Raw genomic sequence first — 22,972 nt, 5'->3', positions numbered from 1 at the left:
AGACATCCAGTGTGGGACACTGTGAGCTTCAGGTTATAAGTGAACATTTCTGGGTGAGGAGTTATAAGCAGTTTAGCTGGTCACAGGGACAGGATAGAACTCAGTTCAGATACACGTTTCACAGTCCAAGGGAAAGCGCTTAGTTCCTAAGTCCCCAAACAAGACAGGTTCTGGGAAGGAAAGCTCTTCTTGTTTTCACTTGTGCTTTGCCTTGTTTTCTAAGACATGGTCTTACACAGGCTTTTCTGTCCTCCATGAAGGCTAGTCTGTTTTTTTGTGGTATTCTTGTTTTGGCCATAGACTACTGGGATTGCATCTGAATATTATCCTACTCAGAATCCAAGTAGATACCATAAAATCAAAATGCTTGTGTTTATCTAAAGGAGGGGGAATTATATCCCCAAAACACTTTAGTCATCAAATCAACCATCTTTCAATACCATATCGTTTTGCACAAGGCAGTTCTTGGTAAAAGTCACAGATGGCAGCTGCAGTCCTCAGCAGAACCTGTACCATCCTAAAGATCATGAGTTGATGATACACTGAAGGTTTTACTCTCCCCAATAAGGGAGATGGCAGAAAGGGAGAGGTATGGATTCCCCTGTCTTGTATCTGTGATTCTACAGACATGATCATCTGCTCCTGTTTCCATGGTATTGGGATGCTGCAAATGGCTGGTCCACCCTCTCTTCAACGTAGCAATCCAACAGTTACTTAAACAAAGCCATTAGCATTCCCAACGAGTGGCACCATATGCTAGCAGACCAGAGCCGTTCCCAGGAGTGAACTAGTGATACCACACACCTCACTACAGAGGCCAGAGACTCCTGCTCACGATCCATGGAAAATATACTTTCCCAGTGTTTCATTCTGTCTCTTTGTGCCTCAGAGATTTCAAGGTAATATGGAAAGTTGTTTTCCTCTTCGGGGTAGTGAATTTCATAAGTATATTATCAATGATTCAGTCTGATTAGTAGAACTGTGACTGTAATAACAGATAGCTTTTTCATCTCATGTTAAAAGATGGAAGGAGTAATTGGCTTACACAGGGGATAGGTTTGAAAGCATAGATTAATTGAAGAAAGAGGTTATAGAGGTGGGCTTATGGCCCCTTTGGTAAAAAATGGTACAAGTTGTTCTAAAATGATGTAGTCTTACATTTTATATTGATTGCTAGTGTATCAGAAGACAAGGCTTGGGACTCTGAGTGTGTATTATGACACCAAGCCAACTTGCCGTGTTCTGCCTTATTCTGGGCTGTGGAATTCTAACTCTTCTAACTTTCCTTCATAGTAAGTATTTCTTTAAATCTTCCATTGTAATTTACTCTGTTCATACCAAGGCTCTTAAGTTGTGTGAATGGTGTTATTACTGTCTGCATTCCATGTTCTGAGAAGATGGTGACTTCCAAATAACTCTTCCTAGTGGCAGGAGCCACACCGGGGTCTGCTATGATCACCTGCCCCTTTATTCCTGTGTGATTACCTCCAGAAATGTGGGTTCAAATCCAGTGCTCATGTTAGACAGCAAGATGGCCAGCTGACTTTCGATCAATAATAACTCACACCTTCAATGTCTTATATGAGGGGTCCCATGGACCAAACGAGCAAAGTCAATCCAGTTAAAATCCACTCTCAGATAAAATATGAACATATAGAGCATATGTGTTCTAAGAATGTACTATGTAGAGCTCGTAAGCAAAACAAGAAAGTTTTTCTTATTTTAATTGAGGTCTAGTTGTGCTCAGACACTTTAGGAGTCTATGCTACATCCTCTGATGTTCCTATCCCATATTCTTGCTAAGTACTTGTCTTAGTTAGGCTTTCTGTTGCTGTCAAGAGACACCATGACCACAGCAACTCTTATAAAGAAAAGCATTTAATTGGAGCTAGCTTACAGTTCAGAGTTTTAGGTCATTATCATCATGGCAGGAAGAATGGCAGGATGCGGGCAAACATGGTGCTGGAGAAGAAGCTAAGAGCTCTACATCTGGACTCAGGCAGGCATCAGGAAGAGAATGTCCCACTGGACCTGGCTTGAGCATCTGAGACCTCAAAGGCCATTCCCCAGTAACAACTTACTCCAACATCACCATACCTATTCCAACAAGGCCACAACTTCTGATAGTGCCACGCCTTATGAGCCTATGGGGTCATTTTCTTACAAACTGCCACCATATAACACTGCGTCTCTGTGCCTGTCTCACTGCCAGTCCCATTGAGTGAATTAGTGTAGGGCATGTGACAAATGTGAAAAACAGATATTTATAGATTGCACATGTGAATATTTGTCCTTATTCACCTACATATATGTTTGAGACATAAGGACCGTCCCCTTCTTGCTTGAGCTTTTTCAGACTAATGGCCCTGAATCCACCTCTCCCATCTAATACTCTATGATGAACCTTTTATGTCTTAATAATTTTCATTAACTTATTTTCTTTTGGTTTACTAAAGTTTGCTGAATATCTACAACATATCGTATTGCTACACAGAAGGATAAAATGAGGTATTAAATGAGTAAATAGCATGCCATCATGAAAGTGGGAAACACACAAAATGAGGAGGAAACATCACTGATTCACACAGCCCAGAGTACTTAGTGATTGCCTCTGCCAAAGTAGAAGAACCCACTCTTCTGCTTCTCCTGGCTTGTGCCAACTTGAAGAGCTCCTTGGAATCTATCATCTCATTGCCCCTGGCTGCTGTCCACGATGAAGGTTTGGGGACAGTGAAAGATCCTAAGGTATCTGCAGAGTGGTAGAAAGTGGATGATATTGGAGTTGTCATCATGGTCGGAACTGTCTGTGGTCAAAGTGAACTTGTTTCAAACCCATTGAGCATCCCACCTTTCTGACACGGTGGCAGGAGACATTCTATGCTATGTGACAGATGAACTGATTGATACCCAATGCAGAGAAGCCACTGTTTATATACGAAGTTCCCACGAGAATCAAGAATTGGCAAAGGGACGGTGAGCACCAGGGTAATAATGATGATGACTATAACCAAGTAAAAATAACAATAATTTGTCTTTTAAGTGTTAGGCAATGCACTGAAATTCATTAGGTGATATGCTGTCCCCTATGTGGATTGGTCTGGTCACTACCAGCTCCCATTGGCCCTAGTCTCTTCAGAGTTTCCAATGAGAAACCTCACTCTTGAGAACTGCAATAAGACCAGTGTGGCGAGATACGCCTTACAGTGCAAAAATGAACAGATGTTACTAGGGTAATCAACCACCTTCTAATTAGATTGATCACCTGATACACGGGAGAAGACACATACCTGATACTTCAAAACTGTCCAAGTACCTATGATTTGGGAGCTCGCAGCCTCCATGGGTAAGCTACCCTATTATTCTGCTAAAAGCACATACTGTCAAACTGCCCTCTATATTCCTCTCTCTCTAAACATAGATTAGCGCATGCCTCGGAACTCACTGGAAAAGACTTTCTGTACGGTGGAGGGCAATTGATGAGGAAAGTCACAACTGGTCAAAGCAAAAAGAATAGGATCATAGAGTACTCAGCCGAAAATGAGATGTTTACATTATATCCGTTGCCAAGGTTTAGAGACTACACCAGAAGAGGAATTAGTAAGAGTGTAAGAACCAGAGGTTGGGAAGTACCTTTTTATGTCTGAACATGACAGAACCACTGCTCTCAGAAGTCCACAGTGGCTGAGGTTCCTGCACAAGGCCTGACAAGATCAAGAAGACAACATCACAGCTTCAACAGGGAAGGGGTTCATGTTGATGGCTTCTAGGAAGGATAATCACTATCTTTAATTGAGTGTGGCTCCTGATTGGCTGACCATATCCCCATGGATACCCCATACCCCAAAATATATATAAACAGCACAAATTTGAGTGGGTTTTTTAAAGGACATGAAGTTGGGGGTGCATATGGAGATGCAAGTGAATATGGGAAGAGTAACTGTAAACATATACAATATGTATGTACAAGTATATTTACATATATGCATATTTATACATATTGTATATATTTCCATAAACATAGTATGTTAATGAAACACACTTTATGAAATTCTCAAAATATTATTTAAACTATTCAAACCTCAGGGTAGAAAGGGAGTGGAAAGATTCCCACTCCCAGAAGGCAAGGGTTTCTGCTCTGAGATTGTGTTCTTTAAGGGAAAAAAGGTGAAATTAATGATCCCCCAACATGATGTCTACCTAAACAAGATCTGAATAATAGAACCAGTAGACATGCTAATGTGGAAAGGGGAAATGTCAAGGCACTCAACCCTAGACAAGGAGCTACAGGCAATTAGTGACTGACAGAGGGAGAATTAGTCTTTCCCAGGGCTGAACCCCCACATACTAAAAACAGCACACACACACACACACACACACACGTATATATGTTTACATATCACTGAGTATATATAATTACATACAATACCCCATATATTAAATATTATATATTATTTATATATTATAATATATAGTATATAATATATAATATGTGCATATGCATATAATTTGCATGGAATATACTATGTATAGTAAGTGATATGTCATATAATGTTTATTATATATGATATAAATATATAATACATATATTATTACATATTATATTAATATATTATACAGTATAACATGTATAATCTGCTTATTATGTTACATATTTATATTATATAATATATTATATAAATATAATAATTATTTAATAATATATAGTAAATTACGGTGTTATATTGCAATAATAATACATATAATAATAACAAGGAAAAAGAGAACCTGAATTTGAAAGAGAGCAAGGTGGGTATAAAAGGTATTCAGTTGGGAATGCATTGAGTGATGAAGAAGAGGGGAAATGATATACTTTAATAATAAATATTTCAACTTAATCATTGGACATCAGTCACTCCTGTTGCCCACTCCTCCTGTATGCAGTCACAGTAATGAGGAGGCTGAGGTAGGAGTTTAGTATAAATTCAAGCCCAGCTTTTACTATGCAGTGAATTCCAGACCAGCCTGGGTTACAAAGTGTGTAAGACACTGTCTGAAAAACAAAATCGAAAACGTATTTCTTAAACAGATATTCAGAAACTTGGAGATTTGCCTTCTGAAGGAAACATGCTCACCCTGAGGGCTCCCCCTGAAAGCAAGGGACAGGATGCTGGTGCTGTGGTTCAGTCAGTAAATTACCCTGAGTTACAGGGGCAGAAGCAGTGAAAGGGGACTCCACAGTACCCCTCAGTGGTGAGGAGAAGAAAGAGCAATTACAGAGGATCCTCAGAAAGGAGCCTGTGAAAAACATTGCCCACTTCTGCTCAAGAGATTAAGTGGATCCTCCGGCTGTTTAGACATCTGGGAAATCTGTCCTTTTAGACCTATCTGGGCCATGGCTGGGAAAACTATACTACTTCATTGTGGAAGTTTGCTTTTAGAACTCCCAAAGGTGGTGTTGGGGGAGAATACTGAGCTGCCAGGAGTGGAGGCTCAGACTTTTAATCCCAGCACCTAAGAGGCAAAGACAGGCAGATCTCTATGAGTTCAAGGCCAGCCTGATCTACATAGTGAGCCCCTACCTCGAAATACAAAACTACGAACTTTGTAAAACTGGAAAATACATTTTTATCTAAACTATGTATACGTTTTAAAACTACAACATGCTTTAGAAAACCCCTCCATGTGACCATGAGTTTTTCTGATTTAGATCAGTCAGGTTTCACTTATATTTTATTCTGACCTCTAATATCTTGCCCCAGAGATGTCCTTTGCAAAGAGAAGTCGGGAAGGCCTTACAGGCAGAGGCTTTGTACAAACAGCTGCTAGCATGCCAGGGCTGTCTCCAAGCACTGTCAATACTAATTAAGGGAAGCCCTGCTTCTGAAGGTGTGCGTGGAGATGGGCGGCCCACAAACGGGCAGTTTTACGTATTCTGTTGGTCATTCATTTTCAAAACCCCAGCAGCTGCTTCTTATAGGTGTAACTTGACTCACTAAGAACTTCTTCTCTAAAGTCATGATTCTTTTTTTCGATTGGATATTTTATTTATTTACATTTCAAATGTTATCAGCTTTCCTCTCCACATACCCCCATACCAACCCCCGCCCCGCTTCCATGAGGGTGCTTCATCACCCATCCACACACTCCCCCTCACCGCCCTGGCATTCCCCTACACTGGGGCATCGAGCCTTCCCAGGACCTATCCTCCCATTGATGCCCGATAAGGCCATTCTGAGCTACAACATATGTGGCTGGAGCCACGCAAACCTCTTCAGCTCCGTCAGTCCTTTCTCTTACTCCTCCACTGGAGTCCCTGTGCTCAGTCCAGTGGTTGGCTACCAGCATCCGCATCTGTATTTGTCAGGCTCTGGGAGAGCCTCTTTGGAGACAGCTATATCAGGCTCCTGTCAGCAAGCACTTTTTGGCATCCTCAATAGTGTCTGTGTTTGGTATCGGTGTATAGGATGGATCCCCAGGTGGGGCAGTCTCTGGATGGCCTTTCCTTCAGTCTCTGCTCCGCACTTTGTCCCCGTATTACCTTTAGATAGGAGCAATTCTGGGTTATTCTTAATGTCCTGAAGCATTCTCCAGAGACTGGATTGCAGGATGATAACCCACAGGGAGCGCCTCATGCCTGTCAGCACTCTGAGGGCCTTAAAATACAGTGTAACAGGATTATTTTAACTCACAGCACTGGAGAGGTGGCTCCGTGCTTAAGAGCTCTTGCTGTTCTTAAAGAGGATCTGAGTTTGTTTTCCAGCACCAACACGGAGGTTCACAACTGTCTGTAGTTTGAGCTTCGCATATCCAATGCTGCCCTCTATCGGACTCCAAGAGAAGTGCCTGAACAAGCTCCATATACGCGCAGAAACAAAAACATGAATAAATAAATCTTTAAGGTAAAAAAAGTAATAAAGAGCTTTGCTAAACGTCATGTTTGTGCCGTGGTTTCTATTCCACGTATATTCACAGGCTTATGATTGACACCTCTTATGATGTTGGCTCTCACCGCAAGGTACAAAGGCAGTCAACCATTCAACAAAGTCCCCTGAGCAACAGAGTGAGAGCCAAGCACAGACCTTCAGATTTTAATTTCCTTTTCTTTTACTTTGGCTTTGTCTTTGCTCTGTACTGTTAGCGGTGTCAGTGACATTAAAGTGCAAAAGAAAGGCATCTGCTTCAGTCGTGTAAGCCTATCTTCTCAGGAAACTGAGACTGGAAGATCACAGTTCACAGCATACCAGAGCTACAGTGAGCTCAAGACCCTGACAGTCTGGTTAGTGAGACCCCGACTCACCAAAACAAAGCAATAATACAAAGGAGGCTGATAGTCCAGCTCCACAGAAGCGCGACTCTGTAGCAGGTACCAAAACCTAGCTCAAATCCCAGTGTAATACATAATACACAAAGATACACACACACACACACTAAAATGCACATATATAGACACATCAACACCCACATATACACGCACATACAACACACACATATATAAATATACATACAAACATAATGCACATATACCTACATAGGATAATTCATGATCTTTTAATGCTATTCATTGATTTTAAAATGATCCCTGGAATACTAAATTTAAGTAAATTTGCACAGTGGTAAAAGTTTTTGTTTCATATAAATATAAAACATCATTACCTCAGTTCCTGGGAGCATATTTGCATTGATGATAAAGTGACCCCAGACTCGCCAAAACCTGGGTTGCAACTTAGTGGCAGTCTTTTGTAAACACAGAACACAAGAAACTTGAGAAAATGCGTGTGGTTTCCATCAGAATGAAAATAACCATTCCTCTCATTTACATGTACACTTTGTACTTTTTCTTTCCTCGCTCAATTATGAATACGTCCCTCACCCTCTACACAAGCCATAGGAAAGCATTGCTACAGCCCCTCTGCCATCAGGGATATCAAGTCCATGCTGGAATATTACACAGGAAGCCAAACGATGTCCCTGACCTCACTGCAGCAGCAGCATATGACCTGTCTGCCTCTGAATGCTACCAACTCTATCCCAGCAGCACTATGGTCATCAAAAGGCTTACGTTCCTCTCCTACAGGGTTACCTCAGTGCAGTTCTACTGTCTATGTTGGGGCTTTGCAGCAATACAGCAATGCTCATCTGAATCCACCAATTAGCAACGTCTGTGATAAATTATTGTAAGCAAATTAATTCTGGAATCCACATTTAGAGACTAAGCCTCGTACGGAAGGAGACATATAAATCATACCCACTTTTGAAAATAAAAAAAAAAAACAAGAATTCTATTCTGTTAGCTATCAATTTTCTGGGTTCCTACAGGAACCCTGTGAGTCATCTCAGGAGTGATTATCTTGATGTCTTTGCAGGAGCAACATTTAAACTGATTAATACACTGATTCTGCATTGCGAACCTGAAGCCATTCTCTTGCTTTATGTCAAAAAATGGTGACTATAAAATAAAGTAGCCTGGGGCTGACTGTAGCCGGGATGCTGAGTTAATGACTCTGCAGTCTAATTGTCTTTTCCACTGAAGAAACCCTTGAATCTTCACCGCACATCATCAAATTGCCATTTCAAAGTTCAGCTTGGGCTCCTTTCTGTAAAATGAGACTGACTCATTCATTATAAAGATGGCTTCTTGGATAGTGACAGTGTGTTGTCGTCCTAGCACAGAAGGCAGGATGTCACAAATGTCCTCTAGTCACAGTGAGAACCAGCTCAAGGACCCATGTGGCTAAGCCAACTCCTGTGTCTGTGGACTACAGAGGCTACCGGTACATCTGAGATCTGCTTCCAGCCATAGGGTTAGGAACATTACACCCCAGAAATACACCCCTAACTATTGTGAATGAAGACAATAAGAATACCATCAGTTGAAAGGAAATCACAACAACCTTCAATGTTTCTTTAAAATTCTGACACAATGCTCTTGAGAACGAAGCTACCCCAGTATCAGGAAGAACTCTCTCCCCCAGATGATATGATGGAGCTGAAGGATCTGAATCTTTTGGTGAGTGACTCCGCATTTCTGGACAAATCCCCCATCCAACTAACCACCCCATCGGCCCTGTCCTATTTTCAGTCATTGCATTTTTGTCTAACTAAGAATGTAAGGGTTTGAATAACTACTTCTATTTGGAACCCTTATAGGACTCCAGGACTGCATGAGGGGGTGTGATACACATGTGGGTGCTTGTAACATCATTTTTCTATAGACAAAAAAGGAAAAGGAAAAAGTTACCACCTTGAAGCTAAAAGATATTGGTGACCTGCAGATAGGTGATGGAAATCTCACTCTCCTGGTGGCACGTGGTTGAGCAAGGTAAACAAGGCTAAAAGTACATTCACCATAATGAAAAATGAATTATGAACAGAGGGACCTAAAGAAGAGGAAGGACTGGGAGAGGAGGGTGTCTATCCATATTCACTAACTCTCTGCTTTCAATTTCTAGTCTTGTTTCTGAGATGTTTTCAGAGTAAACAGGAAGAAAAGCCCCTCCCCCACTTTTCCTTGGGAGTTTCACAAATGTAGTCATAGTTCACCTGGAACTTCCTACGTTTCCTGGAAATCTGCCTCTGTTTCCCTGGGTTGGGATTAATGTTATTTTCCCCTTGAAAGGGGATGCTAGGGAAATAGGCCTTTGCAACATGACATTGTAACGTTTTTAAGTGTGATCCTGAGCCTTTAACAGTTTAGATATTTAATCTCTGACTAAATTTTGTTTTCTCTCCAGTCTTCTTGGATGTTTATCTTTAGAAGCCTGAATTTCCTTGTTCCTTGGCTAACAGCCACATGCTGGGACTACTACATCTCTGTCTCCCTCCCTTTGAAACTCAGCCACCTTGAAGACTATGAGGCCTTGACTTGTAAGCCCAGCTTGTGAAAACATTCAAGCTTTGTTCCATTCTGCATTGGGGGAAATTCTTGACCCCTGCCACAGCCAGGGACAGCTAATCTTCATGGGATGCTAGGAGCCTCAAATTCCTGTGCCATCCTACGTCTCTGCTTATCACTTCTAACCATGTCTATCTGAACCTTTCTACCTCCTTAAATGTTGAAGACCACTCCACCACCACCTCCTTTTCCAATGTGAACATGCCCCATACACTGAGGTAAATTTCTTTCTCACTGCATATGTTTATAGAATAGCATTCTGCATACAGAAGCCTCTGAACTCAGTCCATTTGTCTGTTCAATGAGTAATGGTTTTATTTTATATTTAAACACAATGAAAACTACTCAGGAGCACCTACATAACACCGATACAGTAAATACTTGTCTCCTGAAAAGCAAATGAATACAATAGTATAATTCTGTCAAAAACACAAATAGTGTCTATTTTATCTTAGAACAGAATATAGGAGAGTTGTTAGCCATTCTTTGAATATGTTAGCTCATAAATGCAAATGGAACATTTCATGTAATGATATTTATAAAAATGTAATAATATATTGTACAGAGGTGACTTACACATATAGAAAACTTTGTGGTCGCTGCTTCTCTTTATTTCATTTATTTATTTTTCTTTTTAGCCAAGTCCCTGAATGAAAGGCCACATTCTCTCTACCTCTGAGCCATGTCTGTGCCCTGACATGTAATATAATTAATGAATTGGCTACTAATTTACTATTTTGTAGCACTAAGGTTTGAATGTAAGGCACATGCTAGAGAGAGCACTACAATGACAATGACCTTTCATCTTTTTCTTTGAGACAAGGTTCACTAGTTTAGCTTGGAACTTACCTGAAGCTCACCCACCCTGGGATGTGTGATCCTTCTTCCATATCCTTCCAAATAGCTCTGGTGACAGTCATGTACCAGGAGGCCTAGGGGAATTTAGGCTTTAGATGCTAGATCTGGGATGTGACTTTTGAAGAATCTTGTCTTCCTGACCTATATGGAGCCAACGGCCCACTTAAAAGTCCCATGGAGTGTTCCTCTTTCTCCACATCCTCGCCAGCATCTGCTGTCACTGGAGTTTTTGATCTTAGCCATTCTGACTGATATGAAGTGGAATCTCAGGGTTGTTTTGATTCAGGATTGTTGCATTTCCCTTATGACTAAAGATGTTGAACATTTCTTTAGGTGCTTCTCAGCCATTCGGCATTCCTCAGCTGTGAATTCTTTGTTTAGCTCTTAACCCTATTTTTAATAGGGTTATTTGTCTCCCTGCAATCTAACTTCCATTGTTGGTGGAATTGCAGACTGGTACAACCATTCTGGAAATCAGTCTGGAGGTTCCTCAGAAAATTGGACATTGCACTACCTGAGGACCCAGCTATACCTCTCTTGGGCATATACCCAAACGATGCTCTAACGAATAACAAAGACACATGCTTCACTATGTTCATAGCAGCCTTATTTATAATAGCCAGAAGCTGGAAAGAACCCAGATGTCCTTCAACAGAGGAATGGATACAGAAAATGTGGTACAGCTACACAATGGAATACTACTCTGCTATCAAAAACAATGACTTTATGAAATTCATAGGCAAATGGATGGAACTGGAAAACATCATCCTGAGTGAGGAAACCCAATCACAGAAAAACACACATGATATGCACTCATTGATAAGTGGATATTAGCCCAAATGCTCGAATTACCCTAGATGCACAGAACACATGAAACTCAAGAAGGATGACCAAAATGCGAACGCTTCACTCCTTTTTAAAAAGGGAACAAGAATACCCTTGGGAGGGAATAGGGAGGCAAAGTTTAGAACAGAGGCATAAGGAATACCCATTCAGAGCCTGCCCCACATGTGGCCCATACATGTACAGCCACCAAACCTGATAAGATGGATGAAACAAAGATGTGCAGACTGACAGGAACTGGTTGTAGATCTCTCCTGAGAGACACAGCCAGAATACAGCAAATACATAGGTGAATGCCAGCAGCAAACCACTGAACTGAGAACGGGACCCCCATTGAAGGAATCAGAGAAAGGACTGAAAGAGCTTGAAGGGGCTTGAGACTCCATATGAACAACAATGCCAAGCAACCAGAGCTTCCAGGGACTAAGCCACTACCCAAAGACTATACATGGACTGATCCTAAGCTCCAACTGCATATGTAGCAATGAATAGCCTAGTAAGGGCACCAGTGGAAGGGGAGGCCCTTGGTCCTGCCAAGACTGAACCCCTAGTGAACGTGATTGTTGGGGGGAGGGCAGTAATGGGGGGAGGATGGAGAGGGGAACACCCATGTAGAAGGGGAGGAGGAGGGCTTAGGGGGATATTGGCCTGGAAACCAAGAAAGGTAATAACAATTGAAATATAAATAAGAAACACCCAATTTAATAAAGATGGAGAAAAAAATCCCATGGAACTGTTCTCAAGGGTATGTGTGGAGCACTGTATCAACATCTGTGAATCCTATGTTTCTCTATAGAGCTATAATTGGCATTTTCACAATGAAATCCAGAGGGAAAAACAAACACAGCAATTTGGGGAAAAACATTAATTTCAGGTTTTCTCATGAAGAGAAATGTAGTGACTGCCTGCAAAATCTTCTATGCTCAACTTCTTCCAAGAACTCTTCATACATTTAAACTGTTCCTCAGTCAATGTGAACATGATAGACACTTCAAGTTCTCTGGAAACATGGAGATCACACTAATGTCCCAGCATATAATACAGCCTGGCATTCCTGAGAAAGACTCCCAGGGACAATAGAAAGCTAGGACAGAGAAGGAGCAGTGGGGTCCACTGAACAGTGATAGAGGAACTGAGGAGACTCAAAGGGGCCATTGGTTCCTTCAGTCCATGGTGATGGGGCAGCTCAAGGGTCATATGCACTAGAGAGAGACTCTAGACCTAGATCTTGCACCCTGGCAAAAGGCAATCCCACATGTTCACAGGCCTGGGAATAAGATGAAAAGCTGTTAATCTAGAAAGCCGTGGTGAAAATAAATTAGAATTTATTAAGCTGAGGATTTTCTCTGTCAAAGACTACACTAGTGCTGGAGAGTAGAGAATTTGAGGCATCAATTATGAGTCTCAGGGCAGCCTGGGCTTCAGAAAACAAACAAACGAACAAACAAACAAACAAACAAACAAACAAACTCAAACAAACAGATGCCTCCCCACCTCCAGTAAAACCCTCTACATCTTAATTTAAAAAATAACACCTAAGAACAGGGAAAATCTAGACACATATTTTCACTAAGAACAACAGGCAGCTGGATCATAAATATACAAAATATTTTCAATCAAAACCCCATGTCATAAGTGGAAATTCAATTTGAAACCTCCAAGCTGAGTTACCAATTAATTACCCAACGGGTCCAAACTAGAAGACTGACTGCAGCAGATGCCAAGGACTCTAACAAGTGACAGAAGGGCCAGTGCTGAGGAAAGGGTCACAGTTTGTCACAAACCTAAGTTTGTAAATAAGGATGCCTCATGTTCATAAATCTCTGAACCAATGGAAATAACCCAGCAGCAGAAACCACAGAGCCATGGAGGAAACTTGACATGCACTTTAACAAAAATGGTGTTGATATGGAAAAGCCGTGGGCTACATGACTCCCACTGTAGAACATCCTGGAAAAGATAGAGCTTTGGAGAGCTGCAAAGGTTATTGTTATCCAGGGTTTATGGTGAAGGAGAGATAAAAGGACAGAAGGTAGGAGTTGATTGTGTTGAGACGCCATACTACTACTATGAGCCACATGACAGGGCATATTTGCTCAAAACCATGAGACATCTCATAATCAGAACGTATCCTAATAGAAACCATAGACTTAGATTTCAGCATAGTCTAGCCACAGGGGTCCTGACAGCACTGAGAGAAATCCACTGGGAACTCTCCTTGTTTACTATTGCGGGACAGTGAACTTGAAGATACCCAAAATACCTTCATTAATGAACCAGAAAAATGCATAAAACGGCAGCAAAATAGAAGGCAGGAGGATCTCAGTCCTGGATACCACAAGACTTTTAAACATGGATAGTGATCTTGCTCCAAGGCCGAAGTAGCTGCTGAATAAAAAGACAGTTTTATTACTTCATTCTTCAGTGGTATATAAATTGGAAAGTTGTCCATGTACCTAAAAATAAAGCCTGACATATATGCCTGTGGGTAACTCTAATTAATCCCAATCAAAACCAAAATCATAACAAGACAACACGGCACACTGCAGGGCTCTAGTAGTCTTAGTTTGGGAAACATGGCTCTGGTAGACCTTACCCCACCCCACCCCCACCCCGTTCCTTTTGCCTTGATAAATTGTTAGATTACATTTTTCAAGCTAGCCACCAAGGTCTATCCGCTTATTTAGCCACTTCCTTACCCAATTAGCATGGCCATTCAATGCAAAGCAACTCATTTTAACAAAGGTTTCCCCTTTTCCTTTATCAAGGGCTATTTTCCTGTAGGCTAGAGTCTCCCCTCTATCCAAAGCCAATCCTTTGTGCCCTAGGACAAATACCCCTCCTTCCCCTTCTCTTGTTACTTTCACCTTCTTCCTCTTCTTTTCTCCTGTGCTTGTCTCTCACAAAGCAAATAAGGCTTTGTGCTGAGAACTTGGTCTTGAGGTGTCTTGTGCTGACACACGTCCTTGCAAGCACTGGTTGAGAAGAGGAGGAGGATGGGAATGGAAGGAAGACAGGAGAGAATCAGGATTAACATGATAGAAGTACAGTGTGGAAGTGTTTGAGAATAATGGGGTCATAGGAGACCCCATTATTACGTGTAATTAACGTAAGCTAATAACCCCCATTGTACCAAGATAGAATTTTCAAGCTTTAGCTTAACTGAAAATTTTGCATAAGAGATACTGAGCTACAACAACAACAACAAATTTCTCAGTTAACTCTTTTTCTACATTGAATTCTAATGCAGGAATCACGAGAAACACAAATCTATTTCACTTCATAATAATTAGTTCGTCAGACACACCCTGGAATGTTGGCTCATTTGCTCTCTAGCAGATGAGGGAGACATGATTTTGGAGGCTGGTAGTACTAGAGGAAGTTACAATGTTGTCAAAGAACACCCAAGGAGAGGTTAGAGGGGGTCAGCTGCAGAGCGAAGGGAGTCGTGGAGACACTGAGGCTATCAGTCATCAAGACAAGGCTTACATACCTCTCTTACCTCCTTGCATGAATAGTGGTGGATACATGAATCATTATAAACATGAGAGATTTGTGAGGAGTGGGGACCATAAGGGTGGTAGGGAAGTAGAGGCTGGGAGTGGTCTTAAAAACTGATTTAATTACTTAAAATAATGCTATAGATAAGTCTTACTGGCCACCTATACCCAAACATAAGTAATAGGACAGTTCACTAGAATCATCACTGACATTAAACCCTCTGCTGGATGAGGTTATACACCCATCAAATCTGTCCTCAGTTGATAGTTTCTAATATCATAAAAGAGATAGTATGTTATTAATATTACTTGTAGTATTTTCAGAGGAGATACTCATAGCAAGAAAATCAGATACTTTCCTGATTTTCTTTAATCGTTTTTAAAATTATATACAAATCAGCTCTTTTCTTTTTCTCTTTTTCCTTTTAAATCATCTCTTTTTTTAACATACCATTCATACATATGGGTATTTTCCCCAATATCAAAAGTATATAAACTCAGAGTTCTACCACATCCATATCTACATAGAAAACCAGCACCTTCAGGTAGAACTTGAATACTAAATGTTCTTGCATGTTCTTGAAACTGAATTCTTTGCAGAAGTTGTGATATTTCCAGATAGATATTCCAAGCAGAGTATTTGAATGCTTCCTGGTGTTTGTTGTTTTGTATGTGTGTCCAACTCAAGGACAAACTATCCAACAGATGATTTAAACAGGCAAATTGAACATGCAGAATTCTAATGCTGCCTGTAGAGAAAAACTTGGTAACATGGCATTTTGACTCTTTAAAGAATGTCACTTGTAATTCAGGATTTGACTCTCCACTGACTCCTGCCTCACCACAGACTAAGCACATCTTAAGCAAGGCTTGTGTTTCCTCTACCACTGAGGCTTCCTGCAGCCTGCTTTCTTTTTATGAGAGTGTCAACTCACTGAATATAAGGGACATGACAAAACAAGTACTATAAGGAGTAAATAATCAATAATTATAATTAAATTATTTAATTCAATCAATAGGCTAATTAATAAGAGCCCTTCTGATAACTTAAAACCATCATTGTATATATTTGACTATTCCACTTCATTCAGAAGTTAATAAAAAAAAAAAAACCAATTGTCAGCTTTAGTCTCAAATCATAAGACCACATGTGAAACATTACAAATCAAGAATGTTGAAATAAGTGACTACAAATCAGGAAAATATATTTCTTCATATCTTTATTATTTATAGTCAGTTTTCATGGTTTAAATCTCATTCTTGGATGAATACAGCTCATCTGAGCTCACGTGCAAGTGGATCTATGAATGAGGGCAGTGTGACAGTCCTGTATTTGTCATCTACAATATTAGGTCTATAAGCTGAAACAGACCTGCACCCAGAAGGTTATAGGCTTCTGGAGGCTCTGGCTTTCTCTTTTTTCTCTTTCCTTATTCTCTGGGTATGATACTGCTTGGGGCAGATGTAACCTGTGGTTCCTCTTGGACCCATAGTCATCCTGCCCAAGGTTACTATGCTCCCAAGGGAAGCCAGATATATGTGTTTTTTTAACTGAAATCTAGCAGATAAATAAAACCAATTCTTCTAAAAAAGCGTTGAAGAATATTAAAAGACAACATTCAGACATAAAGAAAGTATTGTACTCCATATGTTCCATAAAGGACTAGGATCTAGACTATATAACTAGTGGTGAAATGTCAACAACAACAACAACGACAGCAGCAGCAACAAAGCAATCAAAAATAGTTTCTGGGGCTGGAGAGGTGGCTCAGTGGTTAAAAGCACTGACTGTTCTTTCACAGATCCTGAGTTCAATTCCCAGCAACCACATGGTGGCTCACAACCATCTGTAATGAGATCTAATGTCCTCTTCTGGTGTGTATGAAGACAGCTACAGTGTACTTATATATAATAAATAAATTAATAAAAAAATAGTCTCTGAAAAAGAAAAAAAAAGAGCAGATGACTGAATCCTCCCTAGCATTAGTCAGTAAAAAAATTACAACTTAACTTATCACCACACTGAGACATTTGTACCCATCTATCAGAATGGATGAGGTCAAAGAATGAAAAGTGCATTTGCACTATCCTAGTATTACCTTCGGGACAGTGACTATGGAAGACAGTTTGATAATTTGCTAGTTTGCTAGTTAAACATGTGGTCATCATGGAGCATAGAAGTAATTCTACCTCTGGGCATCCATCCAAGGGAAGAGCTCCATTCATACAAAAGCTTGTTGGCAAACATTTGAAGCATTTTGATTCATAATTGTTCATGCTGGACCCAGATCCATGATCTTTCAAAGGATTAATGAGTAATTAGCCTGGCTTGTATCTGGCATTGAAAATCCATACAGCCAGAAAGAAACCTCCAGTGGGGTGGAGCTTGGGGAAATTGTGCTGAATGGCAAGGCCCATTCAGAAAATTACATGCTGCATGCTTTCACATACATGGTAGTCTAAGATTGTTCATGGGTGTCAAGTCAAAATTAGCAGTAGCCACCTGGAGGATGGCTAAAAGGAAGGCCTTACACAAGGGAAGCACTTGGAAGTGTACATACAAATGTGTGCATGGACATGCATGCAAACACACATACACACACACACACACACACACACACACACACACACACACACACACACACGCACGCACACACACACACAGAGGCAAGCATGCCACTACTGGATCTAATTTCATTCTCAACAATATTCCACATCAATCTCTTCCTCTCCTTTCTATTTCATCTTTATCAGGGTATAAATGTCACCCATTGGGAGGCACAGAACTGGGGACAGACATCAGAGGAGTTTGACTGCGTGCAGGTTAGTCATTCACTCCTAGGCCACCCTGGCTGATCTTGGGCATCAAGTTTTCTAACTGAGAAAGGCAGACACATTGTCTGCTCTGTAGCCTATATCAGCACTATCCTTGAGCCCTTCCTTTCATGGGCCACATCACAAAGAATCCATCAAACTCCTTAAAATCGACTCTGAATAATGAGTATATTCACCTCTTAGTAAAGAATCTGGCATAATTATCTCAAAACTCCTCATAGACTGAGGGCAGGGTTATGAATTATGGACAAACTGATTCCTTTCTCCCTGGGAAAGAGAAGTCAGCTTGGCTGTGAAAGTCTGTAATTGCATGAAAACAGTAACAAATATAATGCTTTTGGTATTATTTTGAGCATTTTTATATCTTTAGCGTGTATTCTTAATGAAATGACCTGGCTTGGGCTAGGCATCTTTTCCCAGTCCCTCTCTCTCCACAGAGTATGTCTTGATTCTGAAACCCACCTACTAATCTACCTTGCAAGCCAGTGTCATTACTTGATCCTGCTGACTTATTTTCCTTGTGTCCAAAGTCAACACACTGAGTGGAATCGAGAAGAGAGCTTCAATGATTGATCAATTTATCCCTTGGAATTTTCTGACCAAACTCCCAACTATAGAATCACATAAGATCATTTCCCTATCAGTGTCTAGGCTCTCTCCTCTGACCAACATTAGAGGTACCCTCTATTCTATAGACACCCGCAGGCAAGAAGTCTCACAGTCATCCTGAGCTCCAAAGATAAAAAGATCAGGATATTTTATTTTGCAGAGTTTGATGAAGACATTTATGATGTGCTGAGCTGCTAGCATCTGCCATGGGCATGCTCAGACATACCACAGTCAGGGCCAGAGGAGGTAACTTTTCTAAGATTCTCTTAGTTTTAGGAATAAAAGAATGTAGCCTCTAGTCCTGTTGCTAAGGGAATTCTATCTGGTAGTTAGTCAGGCTTTAGAGTTGGTTGCTCCAGATGCTCTAAGAGCGTTTTTATTTGTCAGTAGGTGTGCACTTTAATTTCACCATCCATAACCCAATAGTGTCCTATTTTTCTTGTCTTAATGGATCTTACAGTCCTGGTTGCCTTAAGAATCACGTGCATGTGAGTGTCCTGTGACACGGTGGACTGCCTAGCTTTGCAGGCAATATCTCCTTTCACTTCCCTTCCCCAGGTGTATCTAGCCATCAGCATTTTGCAAAAAGGTTTTCCTGGGTATTTGAGAAGATATTTCAGCTCCTGCAGTGACAAAAGCCTATTCAGATGCTGCATAATTTACTAACCTGATTTATAAAGCGCTACATTAAGTCTAGTACTTTCATGCAATATGAGGATAGAGCCTTCTGAGGAAAGCGAAGATCTGTAATGATCGCAATGCACCCTGGAATTACATGCAATGGAAGAAAGCAGATTGGGGCAATTATCCCTCTTTTTATTATTAAACCTTCGGATGGCTGTTAGAGGTTAATGGGACTATTATTTTTCCTTCTTTAAAAGTCTGCCTTAAAGCTGATCTGGATGGCTCCACATGAGGAGCCTGGTTCTTGCAACAGCAAGCAGAGCTTCTATTAAGCAATGAGAGAGATCACACATGTATGCTATTACTCAAATAAATCCTAGAGCCTTCAAGCTCTGGAAATGAGCTCTGATGATGTCAGGTGCCCCTGCACACTTAACAGCAAGCACAGTATCTTTGATGACATTTTTATAAAACACAGTGTGTTTTCTGTAGATGGGCAAAACTAGTAATATTCATTGGAAGATTCTTTGAGAGGATTGATTGGCAGAGTAACCACACCTCCCATCACTCCAGCAATTACAACCTGTGAAGATGCTGCCTGAAGATATATTCCAAACTGAAGCATCAGAGCACTGGCATTGTCTATGGTTGATACACTTCCGGGGTGAAAGATGGGCCTATGTGACAGGGGCATGGGAAAAGCTGGAGTCAGGAGTGAAGTCAGAAATGGCAGGTCTGTCTTCCTAGGTCTCTTCTCAAAGTAGGTCACATGAAAATAATTTTCTAAAATGGTAAAAATGGTGAGCTGGCTTCTCTTCCTAATCTCCCAGATGTACTGGATTAATGAGAATCCACTTTCTTGCTTGCTTTCCTCTTAGCTTCTGAAGATCTGTTTATAAAGAGAAGACCTAGGCCAGAAGATGTCCCTGGTGAAACCTGGTGCTGGGAGATTTAGGTCCTGAGTCACACTGAGCTAAGGAAACAAGAACCGGTTCAAGATGGGATACTTGTTTTTTAAACATAATTAATCAGTGACTGTATGGCCCCTAGTTTTTTTTGTTTATTTATTGGTTTTGGTCTTTTTTTTTTTTGTCTTTTTATTTGATTTCTATAGTTACTTCAAACTTAAAAAAAACAAAATCTGGGAAAATGATGGTGAACATGCTGCATGGTTGGGTACACCATGGCCCAGGGAGTGAGGAGAAAAATTTCCAGTTTTAGGAAATGGGTTTGCCAGTCATTCAAGTACATCGTGCAAATATTCTAAGCTTGTGCTGCCCATTTCCCGTGGTCCTGAGTGAGGCTCCACTTTGAAGTACAGGCCTTAATGCAGAGCCATGGATTGAATCTTTTGTCAGCTTCTATATCAGACAAAGGAAAAGCTAGCAGCCAGTGCAGTGGATGCCGGCATGAACACAATCAGGTATCACTTGTCTGTCAATAGCATGGTGCAGTGGTTTGAATAGGAATCTCCCCCATTGACTCTTATGTCTGAATGCTTGGCCAGAGGGGTGGCACTATTTGGAAGTGTTGCCTCATTGGAGTAGGTGTGGCCTTGTTGGAGGAAGTGTGCCACTCTGGGGGCAGGCTTGGAGGTGCTACATGCTCAGCTGAGCCCACTGTGGCCCACAGTCTCTTCTTGCTGACTGCAGATCAAAATGTAGACCTCTCAGCTCCTTCTCCAGCACCATGTCTGCCCGCAGGCCGCCATGCTTCCCACCCTGATGACAATGGACTGAGCCTCTGAAACTGTAAGCCAGCCCCAATTAAATGTTTGCCTTTATAAGAGCTGCCTTGGTCATAGTGTCTCTTCACAGCAATAAAACCAAAGTAAGATACACATGGTTGTATCCAAAATTAGGATGAATTGGAGTGATGGAAGTGAAAAACACACAAGTATAATTTTAAAGGTAGATGACATTGAGTACAAAACAATAAAAATGTTACGTATATAGACAGGAGACACAAATAAACTAAAAGGAGAAGCACGCTGTTAATATTTATTCCATTTGTTTGGTGGATATTCTTCCCCAAGACCTTCCCAGCAATATTATTGGCAATATGCTATTGCCAAGTTCACCATGCATTTAAAAGCAACTTTAGAATAGACAGGGCTCTTGAACCTACTCTTGTCTTCTGCTTGACAGAAACAGCTGCAACCCAACACTCAATAGCTGACCAGAGTGTGCTGTCGATTCCTTAGAGCAAATGTATATTAAATTTGTAGTCATTTGTCATTAACTTTGCATGAGGAAATTGTTTCCAGCTGAAAAGTAAAAACAAGCATCTGCTTTCCTCCTGCCTTATGGCTGTTTATATGACCGAGCTGTCCATCCTCCCAGGGAAAGCATACAGGATAAAAATGGCCCAGGGGAAAGCCTAGAAAAGGAGGAGAGATTGTATCTACCACAGCCTACACAATGGCAGGATCTGGTAAAGCACACTTGTGATCTCAACATGTGCCAGAAGGACTGACAATTTCAAGGTCAGCCTGCTCTACACACACACACACACACACACACACACACACACACACACACGCATGCCAAACTACCAAGTCTCAAGCTTCCCTTTTGAAACTTCAGCTCCTGTAGTCCATTCCTATGAGGTATCAGATGGTCACATGTCTTGTGTCTTCTCAGGCTCAGACTTGCCCTATGGAAGGACTTTAACATGGTGACCACTGTTACCTCTTTTCTCTAGGAGGACTCTCAAGAAGAAAAAAAGGCTCTATGAGAGCAGAACATTGCAGAAAGATTACCTAGGATGATAGCTGACAGCTCACAGTTCATCCTGACCTTTTCATTGACCTTACAGACCCTATTTTGTCAAATGTCATCGAAGCCTAAATTGCAGGAGACTCTAAACTATCTAGTGTTAAGTTCACTGTGTAGTCTTAAGAAGCTATGGTAAGGGGACTGAGGGGCTTGAGCCTGAACTTTACTGGAGGGCACTAGAAAAAATAAAGCATAGTATCTCTAATATGCATAAGTTACCCAATCTGGTGAAAATCCACATGCAGTCAGTTGCCATGCTAAGTGTGAAGAATGTAAATTGCTTTCTCACACCTTGCCCTCAAAGAGATGGTAAGGAATCAAGCAAACACAAAGGGAAAATGGCCATCCTTGTTGGCTCATAGCAGGCTCAGAACTTGTCCTAACAAGCACACCTCAAGCCACAAGAGAGCCACATAGGAGACCAGTGTCAGTATCTCTCTTGACCTCTACAGAACAAGGTCCCCTGCTGCTAAACTCTGTGATAACTGATGGAAATTCTGACTCCTCTCTCTTAGACATAGAAGCATTTCATGGGATAACTAACTGTACAGTGCCCAAATGACAATGATAGGTAAGGGCCATATAGAATATTTCAGCATATCTTGACAATAATCTTGCACAAGGAATTACTGGTTTAGTATTATTGACAATGAATCTTCAACCTAAACATAGCAAGAGCTTGTATAGCCAGAGTCTGTGCCCCATCTTCCTCTAGAAAATACTTCACTTTGTCTTCAGCTGTCCTTTTAGAGTCAACTATTTCCCTCAATCACACATTGAGCTCTTACATTTTCTTTACTTCTTCCTTTTCCTTACTGTTGAATTCTCAAGCATGGCACAGAGAGTACTGCTTAGAGATAGGAGAGGACATTTTCTAGTGTTCAGAGAGGAGTTATCAGATTTGTCACTTCTTTTCTTGGTGGGGACAGGGGAGAAAACCTGTCATGTATAAGCTATGCCAGTGTCACCCCAGCCCTGTGGATGGAGCATCAGATCTAATGCCGACTTAAAACACAAATGATTTTGTCAAGCTGTAGATCACATCATTAGGGATC

General features: G+C 41.0%; 1 protein-coding gene across 2 annotated transcripts in view; it reads right to left on the bottom strand.

The window, feature by feature from the left end:
- The window catches only part of Csmd1 (CUB and Sushi multiple domains 1), a 1,600,162-nt gene that overhangs the window by 520,045 nt on the left and 1,057,145 nt on the right, over window positions 1-22,972 (bottom strand). The gene's annotated exons all lie outside the window — the stretch shown is intronic.

The sequence above is a fragment of the Rattus norvegicus genome, chromosome 16 (assembly GCF_036323735.1).
Source record: "Rattus norvegicus strain BN/NHsdMcwi chromosome 16, GRCr8, whole genome shotgun sequence".
In the NCBI taxonomy this organism is placed as follows: Eukaryota; Metazoa; Chordata; class Mammalia; order Rodentia; family Muridae; genus Rattus; species Rattus norvegicus.
This window is presented reverse-complemented; position numbering and strand designations above follow the sequence as displayed.